This window comes from Solanum tuberosum, unplaced genomic scaffold (assembly GCF_000226075.1).
Source record: "Solanum tuberosum cultivar DM 1-3 516 R44 unplaced genomic scaffold, SolTub_3.0 scf00676, whole genome shotgun sequence".
NCBI lineage: Eukaryota > Viridiplantae > Streptophyta > Magnoliopsida > Solanales > Solanaceae > Solanum > Solanum tuberosum.
The window spans coordinates 24447-35397 of NW_006239593.1; positions in this window are offsets into that span (position 1 = coordinate 24447).

The window sequence follows — 10951 nt, forward strand, 5'->3', positions numbered from 1 at the left end:
CCCCCCCCCCAAAAAAATAAATAAATTTAAGTTTGTTTTTAAAAAATATTTTCAATTTCAAAAATTATTTTATATTCTAATAAAAATAAAAGATATTCTCAAAAATATTTTTCATTCATAAATCAAACACTAAAAACCTTTTTCGAAAAACATTTTGTAATCACCAACCAAACATGAGAAAATAAGTCAAAAATCAACTTGTTTTCCAAGAAAACATTTTCTAGGAAAACATTTTTCTTCATACCAAACACACCCTTAATCTCAATTCATGGATCACTTCAAAATTAGAGCAACCAAAAAATGCCTTTGTTCACAAGCAAATTTTTTTTTTCCTCTGCCTTTGCAGAAAGGCGGAAGAAAGAGCATGATTATTATTTAATGAATGGAAGTTCGGTGCTTGAGGAGCTTCTTTCTTTATGCGATGGAAATTGCAGAATTCACATCCGTTACTTCTCTGCCATAGAGATTGACAATGCAATAAAACACCCTAAAACCAAAATGAAGCTTGCCAATGTGTCTATGGTTACGAGATTGCTAGACAACCGCCGTGTTTTAATTAGGTTCAATACATGTTCATTCAATAATATCCATCGAGATTTAGCGATTACTGCTCAGATGAGTCATCTCAAGAATGTGTTGAGACTTGTTAGTTGCTCTCTAGAATTCGAAGATCCAGTCATCTCTTAGATTGCTAATTATGAAATGGTGGCTAAAAAACATTCTAATGATGTCCATAAGCTTATCCTTCATACTATGCCTATTTCTATTTGTTGAATCTTTGGAAGAATAGATGTACAACCAAATATGGCACTAATAAATCATCTTTTGCTAGAATTCTCTATGTTATTAACTATGATATTCATAACAAAACTTACCCTTACTATTCAATGGTCCAACAAGTGGCAACATCGTTACAACGAAATATATAGAATCTACCAAGCATATCATTTAGGTAAAATGGTTTAGAACAGAGGCTGAGTTTGTGAAGGTCAACACTGATGGTAGTGCTCTCTTTAATCCGGGAAGCATTGGGGCTGGTGTGATTTTCTCTAATTAAGGCCATGTCTAAACCTTTGGGGATAGGTACCATCACCAACAATCATGCAGAGGTTGAGGCTGCATGCTCTCTTAGAAATTCAATGGATCCTCAAAATTCCATTTAGAATAGACTCCAATATCCTTGGAACCTGTTCTGCATCTTGGAGGAGATATGGAATCTCCATCAACAAGCTAAGGTTATTGAAATCAGTCATACCTACAAAGAGGCTAATCTTCCAGCTGATTCTTTATAAGAAATCAGCCACTTTCATATTGATCTTAAATTGCATGATTCTTTAAGAGATTTGCCCACTCAGAGTAGGAACAGGATCAACTCAGAACCCTCACTTTTTGTGCAATAGCATGTACACCACATATGAAAGGTAAAACCGTACTAGGAAACTCGTGTGATGAGTTTGACCCAAAAGGCCAACATATTGTTGCAGGCGTTTCAAATTTGAGACCTCCATTATGGAATTGCCAAGTCAAACAATTTGAGTCACGCCAAAGGTGCTTCGAGAAATCTTTGATCTCCACAAATAAATCTTTAATTAACATTTGACCATGAGTATAGTGTAAAATGAAACAAAACACTCGATACTTTTTCTATGTACGAAAATAAAGAAAGTGGTGCTTGATTATTTCACTATAGATCATTAAAAGGCCAATAATATTAAGAAACAAATGTTGCGATCAGAAAATATATAGTAAAAGATGAAATTGGAGGTTTGTGTTTCATTCGCTTTAACCAAAAGCCAGGCACTGAGTCAACTCCCTAACATATATAAATAATACTCCCTCCCCGATTGTAACGACCTGATTTTGTCATTAGACAAAAGCCAATGGAGAAAGAATTGGGACCAGAAAACTTTTTTGTAGGAGCTTGAGATTTCCTAGCTTAGTCCAGATTGGGACGAAATCGGAGTCAGTGAGGTCTAGGGAAATCTGGTAACAAATGAGAGATCTAATTATGATTTTGATTACATGAGTAGTTAAATAAGTCGTTAAGGAATTCGTAAGACTTTATGAAATTGAATTCGGGTGAGTAAAACTCCCGGAATCGATCTTAGCGTGAACGGTATTTTCTAAGCGTCGTTGGTTAAAGGTGTGTTGTGAAATGGGGGTCTTGGAGTTATTAAAATAGCTCACTGGTTCCGTGCAAGCCGATGGGGTCGGATTTGTGCCGCCAGGGCGGGGTTGTTATAGCGGGTTGAGGAATGATATGGCGGGTCCGACGCGACTTAAGGTCGTAAATAAACCCCAAAAAGTCTTTATTCTGCACATTTCGACTTTAAGAGCTAAGGAACGACCCCAAACAAGTTCTTGACCGTTTTTCACCATTCTTGAGGCTAAAGGTAAGGTTTTAACTCTCCAAATTAGTTTTTCGATCCGTAGAACATAGTTTCTTGGGTAACTATCATTGGGGAAAGATTTTGATCTGAAATTAATGGTGGAAAAAGCCCTAATTTAGGTATTGGGATCTTGGGTTAGCCTAGGGTTGATAATATTGATTATAGTTGTTGACACCTAATTTTGACCCTCCCCGATAATAATTAATCTCGAGCTTCTTAATTTTCAAATGATTCAAAGTGATTAATTTTAGAAATTTCGAAAAAAATATATATAAAAGAATAGTTTGCAAGTTATTTCAAATAGTTTGTCACTTGTTATAACTTTTAAATAATAATATATCTTTTATATAATTATGTATATAATTAGTGTATTTTATAAATATTAGAAAATAGTCTCAAAAAGATTTTGTTTAATTAAATATTTGGTTAGTTTTATTAGTTATCTAATAGTTTACAATTTTGAGTTAATTAATTAGTTTATAATTAAATTAATTATTTTATTTCATTAAGATTAAGAAGCTCGCTAATTAATTAATATTGGATCGTTTTATTTAATTATTAGCCAAATTTATTAAATTTGATCAAGTTGGCTAAGTCTTAAATTTAAATTGCCTAAGTTTGAAACCTACGTGGCTACTTTACCACTGCAATGCTAGCCGAGTTCGCCAATTTAATACAATTTAGCTAATTTTAATTTGAATTCGGTTACAATTATAGTTGCAAATTTGGCCATCTCCTATCTTGGTTCTCAATTCTTTAAGACCCAAAATGGGGCCATTTGTTTAGTACAAAAGACTCCAGCAACCCATTTCAATTTTTCTCTTTTCTCCATTCAGCCCAAAACCTCTCTAGCCCATTTTTATCTCCAGCCGGCCCACTCTTTTCTCCCCAACCCGGCCCAGATCCATTTCTCCTTCACAAAAGAACCCAGATTTCCAGAAACGTTAACATCAAATTCCAAACAACAAAAATTTCACGGTCTTCGTTCCTCACTGCAACAGCAGCAAAAGGCACCTGCAGCAGCCGCGTCCTTTGTCCTCATAGCAGCGAGATCACTCCACGTCGGCACTCAAGGACGAGAGGAGGTCGATCAAGTCCGTCCGTCTCCCTTTCCTCTTCCGGAATAGGGTTGAAGTTTCAGAAAAAGGTGTTCCCCTAAAATGGTGAAAGAATTGGGAGTTTTGAATTCGAAATGGGCCTCGAATTCAGATTCGCCCGTTTCCCCCCCTCCCCCCCAATTCGTCAACCCTAATCCCCTTCTATATATTCCTTTTCGTTTCAGTATTGGGGGGGATTTTTTCTGGGAGAAAGTGGGAGAAAATAGTAGAAGTTCTTTTTTGAGCAAACATACAGAACACTTTGAGCAAAAGTATTCAACATACGTACTAAATATACTACCAGTTCCTTTGTTCCCTTTCGTTGCCGGCACTCCCTCCAAATTTCAATCGGAGTCGGGATTTGATATCGATTTTACGTGGGTCTCTGTTTCGCTGCTCATAGTCAAGTTTCTTTTGTGGCGAAAGTCGGCTTCCTGCTCGCTTCCGTCTCGGATCGCTGCTCCAAAGAAGGTAAAAATCCTTTCTAGCCCTCATTCATTTCAATTCCTAGTCTGGTTACTCTGCTTAAAGGCTGTTTCTTTTAGGATCTTTTTTTTTTGTTGGCGTAGCTCCCTTATAATGCTATCTTCAATCTAGCATGTTGTTCTGTTATGATTGTTGCTACGAGAAGCATGCCTCGTTATATATCCGATTTATTGAATATGCTATTGGCTTGCAATTTCCGTTTTAGTTTATTTATTTTTCTAGTTTTATATAGTCGTGAATCTGTTGACTCGACATTAAAAATAACCAAAGAGTACTGTATACGTGTGAATTGGTAATATAAGTTGATAGTTTCTGTAGAAACAAACATATAGATAAGTTGAACTCTTGATTATCAATGTGTTTAGTCATTATTTTCATTTCATAAGAAGCCATCTATAGCTCTATTCAGTTTCCTTTTTAAATAAAATAAATTTTGTTAGCATGTTAGCACATTTGACCTAACCAGTGGCATTATTTGATGGATTTTTTTTTAGACGAAATGATCTTGTTCTTTGAAATATCCTTGGCAAATTCCTTGCTTCGTGTGTGTTTATTTAATTTTCCAGATTTACATTAAGGTGTCGCTTACTGTGGTCCATTTTGGGTATAAAGTTTGTCTATTTTGTCTCAAAAGTGTGGATTTAGAGTGTTTGGATTAGACAATTTGTTTCAATTTGTTCCAGCTAGTTGTTTTTTGTAATTTGATCGTATTGTTGAAGCACGCTATTTCTTCCCCCCATTTCTCTACTTGAAGCTGTAAAAATGTTGAAGTCCCTTCGTTTATCTATGTCATTTACGTATTGCTTTAATCATACTATTTTGTAGATTTGAGCATGTGTAAATTTTTGACTTCATTCTAGGATCACATGGGCCTTCTCTTACTTTGTTTAATCGTATGATATAATGATACGTATTTTTCTATTTTGTTTGGATTCATTGTTGGTTTAAAGAGAGGGGAAAATATTAGTTTATTTATGTTTGTCATTTAGTCAAACTTTGTTTAATCGTATGATATTATGATACGTATTTTTCTATTTTGTTTGGAGTCATTGTTGGTTTAAAGAGAGGGGAAAATATTAGTTTATTTATGCTTGTCATTTAGTCAAATTAATATTTGTTTACTCGTTTGTTTCTTTACATCAAAGACTTGGCCATATCGATTCTTATGAAAAAAAAGAGCATGTCTTGACCCACTTGCCCTCTGTTACTCATCCCTGCTAGAATATGTTTGCTCGTTGATGCTTATCATTGCCTCACTATTTTGCATGACTGATTGTCCAAAGCGTGTGATCACCAGTGGATTATAGTCTAGTCACCGTAGTTTGGAAACTCTAAATAAGATACTGATTTAATTATTACTGGAATTTTAAGATTGCTCAATTTAAGCCATAGCTCTTAGTAGGTTAAAGACGTTAAAATGTCACTTGTGTATGGACCTAAGACCCTTGGTGACATACATCATCCTCTACCGTGCTAATATTATAATACGGTAGTATATAAATTCAGAATAGAGTAGTATATAAATAATAAAATATGGTAGTATGTAAATCTTAGAATACGGTAGTATATAGATTTTAGAATATGGTAGTATAATAAATTTTAGAATATAGTAGTGTAATAAATATTAGAATATAGTAGTGTAATAAATATTAGAATATAATAAATTTTCTTATATTATTCATAACTCTTACTTACTGATTCTCATTTTCGTGTTTGCATGTGAAATTTGTCCGAGTCCTCACGAATTCTATCCTCGCATTTTCCTTTGGGCCACGGAGGCCCATATCCCCTTTTATCCGAGTCAGCCATATATTAAAATCGACGAACAGGTCTCGAAATTGAAAGAAAAGCGGAGCAAATCAGGAGTTGAAAAAGATTGGGCCAAAGCCTACCTTTATTTATTCGGAATTGTATTTTGTTATTATTGGGCCGAAGCCCTTGTCATTTTACTTACTATTACTTGTTAGTTCCTAGGACAGGTGGAGAAATTGGGCTTAAGGTCCAAAAGAAAGATATTTATTTCATGTTAGCTAGGACAGGTGCAGGTGACTCAAATGGGCCGAAATCCCAAAACGAAAGTGGGCCCAAATAATGGCTCAGGCGGACAGAAAATTCAAATTTAGGCCCAAATCTCTTTCCCTCCCCTCTTTGTTGTGTTTATGTGCTCGTTAATATTTTCCACTAACCTTAAGGTTGAAAATTCAAATCCCCAAAAGACACTGATTTTGAATTAATCAAATCATTCGTTTCTTACTCAACTAAAAATAAATAAATAAATAAATACGTAAGTTCATAAAATACTTCATTTAAATAATATGGCGACATTTTTCTGTTTCTCCTTTAAAATGGTCCTAACCATAACATAGTTTAGTTTTGCAATTCGAGCTAAGTTAAATAATTTTAGACAAATAATTAATTGTCGGATAACCGCATTAGCGGATGTTCTAGGTGCTTTAAAACCCTTCCTAGAACACTAATATGAACCCTCGAACCCCCCTTAAGTATTTTCAATTGATTCCCTGTTTTAATCTATTGAAAAACTAGTTTTCTTAATTTCCCTTTAAAAATTAAGTGGTGACTCTAAACTTAGTCCAAAATATATTTTCCTAATAAAACAATAATCCGGGTAATTAGGCCTCGTTTATTGATCCTTGCGTTAATTGTATGTTTTTAGACCATGAACAAAGGGGAAAAATCTGAAAAGGGAAGATTCAAGTGCCTTAGGGGATTCAAGCTTGGATTCGAGGTAGGTGATGATTGTGATTTCATGTTGGTGTGATATATGTTTGTAATTACTCATTATAATGCATGTAAGTATGTGAATGTTGCATTATTGATCCCCCTAATCGTAAATGAGGATAATTGAATAATTGTATGTCATGAATCACCTCTTGTTGTATGATTGTGAGAATATACATTGTGATTGTGATTGTAGTTTGTTGAATGGATCGAGTGTTGCGTTTCGACACACTGACATGGATCGGTTGCCACGTTTCGGCATAAACATAGGATTGGTTGCCACGTTCCGGCATAAACACTGGATTGGGTACCACGTTTTGGTATGCTAACAGTTTGGGTATGGGTTCCATGAGATGACCATTGATTTGTGTTGTGTATCTACTTGTGATGATTACGTTCATATGTAATTATGATTGATATTAGAAGACTGTATGTTGCTCTAAATTGATAATCAATGTGTATTATTGAGAACGTGTGATGCTACATTGATCCTGAAAAAATGACTAATATTGTATCTGTTTGGTATATGCCTGTTTTATAATGTTGTGGTTACTTGCATGTATATTTCACCTTTGGGATAGCCACGTGATCTTACCAGTACACTGTGGTTGTGTACTGATACTGCACTTGCTTGTTCTTTGTTGAGTAGAGGGCATCTCCAGGTGGCAATTGATAAACCTCAGCTAGATGACTATTGAGCGTGACCGGATTCAAGGGTGAGACAATTCTTTCAGGCTATCATGGATCTTTCTTGTTTAAGTCCACTCTTTCGGTACTCAGATTATTTGTTTAAGGTGTTGTTTAGTTTCGGGGTTGTACCCCTTGTTCTTAGACTTGTCGTTAGTAGAGTTTTGGTATAATGACTTTCAGGTTCTAGGAGTTGAATTTTCGCATTAGTTTGGTTAGTTAATTGATTAAACCTTTGGAGTTTATGGGGACTTCATTTTTATTATTATTTAAACCTGCTTTCGTATCTTTAATTGCATAGTATTTGGTTAAGTTGTTAGATTTGGGTTATAGTAATGGTTCCCCCACCGGAGGGTTAGTGTGGGTGCCAATCATGATGGTCTGGGTCATGACAAAGTTGGTATCAGAGCCCTAGGTTCGTTGATCTCATTGTACCAAAACGAGTCTAGTAGAGACAATGACTTTAGGAAAAACTCACTTATTTCTACTCCTTCGTGCTATGACTTGAATCCAATTGGTATCTGGGTGATACAAATTGGTATATTTCCTCCTTCACTCTATGGTCCGAGCTAGATCAACAACATCGGTAACACCATCGCTAGCAAGAGAGGATGTGTATAGACTATCAACAGTTGAATAAGGTCACCATTCAGAACAAGTATCCATTGCCTAGATAGATGACCTTTTTGACCAATTGCAAGGTGCATCGATTTTCTCTAAGATTGATTTAAGGTCTGGTTACCATCAGTTAAGGGTTAAGGCGATTAAGAATTGGGTTCGACCAAGTTCTATGATTGAAATTAGCAGTTTTATGGGGCTCACTAGCTACTATTGTCACTTGTGGTATGAGTTGAGTCCAATTGGTATCTCCCGATTCCAATAGGGATCTCCCGATTCTAATAGGTATCTCAACGAAGTGAACTAAATGTCGTAGTCCCGACTGAAGGGACACAAGCAAGTTAATTGGAACTGAGAAGGTTCCAATTGGTATCTGGCCTTAGGGGCTGTATAAGGCATAGATGATCAGTAATGGTCATCTATGTAATGAACTAATTAAAGAATTTGGACTTATCTGCAAGTTGTAACTGCTTGAGTGTCGTGAAATTTGTTGTGAAAAGAAAGTCTTCACGAGATTACGTGCAAGGGTCTAGATAAATTACGATGTGGTTCGTAAGTGAGAAATCTGGACATGCGTTGCGACCAACTGATAACCGTGTGAGAGTCTAGGTATATTTTGGGGATGTGGATGTTGTAGTGTTGAAGTAACGTAAAGGGTTTTGGGAGCGTGTTTCGTGGGTTGACTCGGGGTAGACAACGATTATCCTAGCTAAGGGGATTGAAAACTCAAAAAATGCATGTGTTATAGCTAGGAACCTTTGAGGGAAATTGGGAAAGAAAAGAACCCCCAGAAAAATTATTGGCAGAGATTATGTTTCCGTCGAAGTCGCTGGGGCTGGATAATCTCGCCAGCGCGAGACCGCCAGTCAGGAATTTCTCCCGCCAGAGTGGAACAGGGCGAGACAAATCTCAACCCTGTTTCCCCAGTTTTCCCCTAGTCACAATTATGGACCCCAAATGGTACCCAAACTAACCCCCGCTATCTAATTTAGTGTTCAGCAATCGAATATAAGTTATAAAGTGTGTTAAAATTGTGGAGAACCTAGGCATATGAGGAGGAAATAAGAAAGGCTATGGAGGGCGGGGAAATGGTAATGCGGTAGATGAGTAGTGCAACCAAACAAGGAGGTTGCCTGTCAATAGGACATGACTCAATTTTATGTTTTTTCGGGTAAGATCGAGTTTGAGGGTGTGATGCAGTGGTTTGTGCCTAGATGGCTATTGTTTGTGTAATCTAGGCTCTACTTATTCGTACGTGTTAGTTCAATTACCTTAGGATTTGATGTGGTTTGTGATATACTTGATACCTCCATCCATGTTTCTACCCAGTTGAAGAATCAGTCACAGTCACCCTTGTATATCGTATTTGTCCTGTTGTGTTTAGGGATTTTCAGACTTGGGTTGATTTGGTTATGCTGGATATGACTGACTTGATATAATCTTAGGCATGACTTGGTTTCCCCCCTATTATACCGGGATTGATTGTAATACTAAGTCGGTAACTCTAGAGATCCCCGTTAGGGAAAAATTAGAGTGGGAAGGGGTGTACAAGGCTAAGCTAGCTAAAATCATATCCTTCATTTGGGCTAGGAAACAGGTAGGGCAAGGTTGTTTGGCTTATTTGGCTCATGTTTGGTATGTTGAGGTTGAGTCTCCCTCTATTGAGTCTGTTCTTGTGGTGTCTGAGTTAAATAAAGTGTTTCATACGGATCTGCCTAGTATGCCTCCGGATAGAGATATAGATTTCTGCATTGACTTGGAAACTGACACTCGCCTTATTTCCATCCCTCCATATCATATGGCTCCAGCAGAATTAAGAGAGCTTAAGGCTCTAATCCAAGAGCTTCTTGATAAGGTTTCATCTGTCCTAGTGCTTCCCCGTGGGGTGTTCCTGGCTTGTTATTAAGAAGAATGAGGGTAGTATGAGGACTGGTGATTTTATCTTGAGCCATAAGGGAGTGGATTAATATCAAAATGACAAGATTATGGATAAAGAAAGTCTCATTGAGTATACTTGGGTGGAGGCAATTGAAGATATTAGTAACAAGTACGTATAAGAATATTGGGTTAGTCCTTTGAATTTGATGAGTTTACCTGAGTTTGAGACGTCGTGTTGATGAAAAAGGTTGACTTTGTAGTGATATTCAAGGTTGACGGAGCGTAATGTCAATAAGAGTTCGTGATGGATTGTGACGGGATGCAACTATATAATAAAATTGTTGGTTAAGTGAATTTCTGTATAGTAATTACGATTTGCGAGTATCCAAGGTCGTGGTTTTCTAATACTTAGTGAGTAACGTGGTTGTATGGAAATTATAAGAGATGGTAGGACACCACTGGAATAGAATGTCAAAGAGCTAGAGTTATAATGAAGGAAAATATAGTAGAATGTAGTACAACCTTTACAGAGAGGCGAGATCAAGAATATTTAAATTGATTGCAAAGGCTAAAGAGATATCTCTAGAGGGGTAGATAATTGGGTTCAGAGACACGTGATTTCATTCGTTTTGTTGTGGCTATGGTAATAGTGTTACAAGTCCGTAAGATTGGTTAAAAACTATTGGAAAGGACTTGAGAAATGAGTGTACAGACATTAGCTCGAATGTGACGATAAGTGTTTGGTTCTTGTTTTGAGTTTAGTAATGAGTACGATTGAATTTTAGCGAAGGATATGGTAAAATCAATGGAGATGTGATCAATGATAAACGGAGATCCATGAATTCATAAAAATCCTCAAGGTACAAGCTAATGTTGATAGAGAAAGGTGTAACGACCCCTTTCGAAAGGATACGACCACCTAAGCAAGAAAACTACTTAAATACTTGCGACAATTAAAAGAGACTTACTATGGCCATAATTGATTGTAGTCTAATAGAGGGATCAGGTTCATAAAGGAAAAAAAATTTTAGATAAGGATGTGCATCTTGTACATTT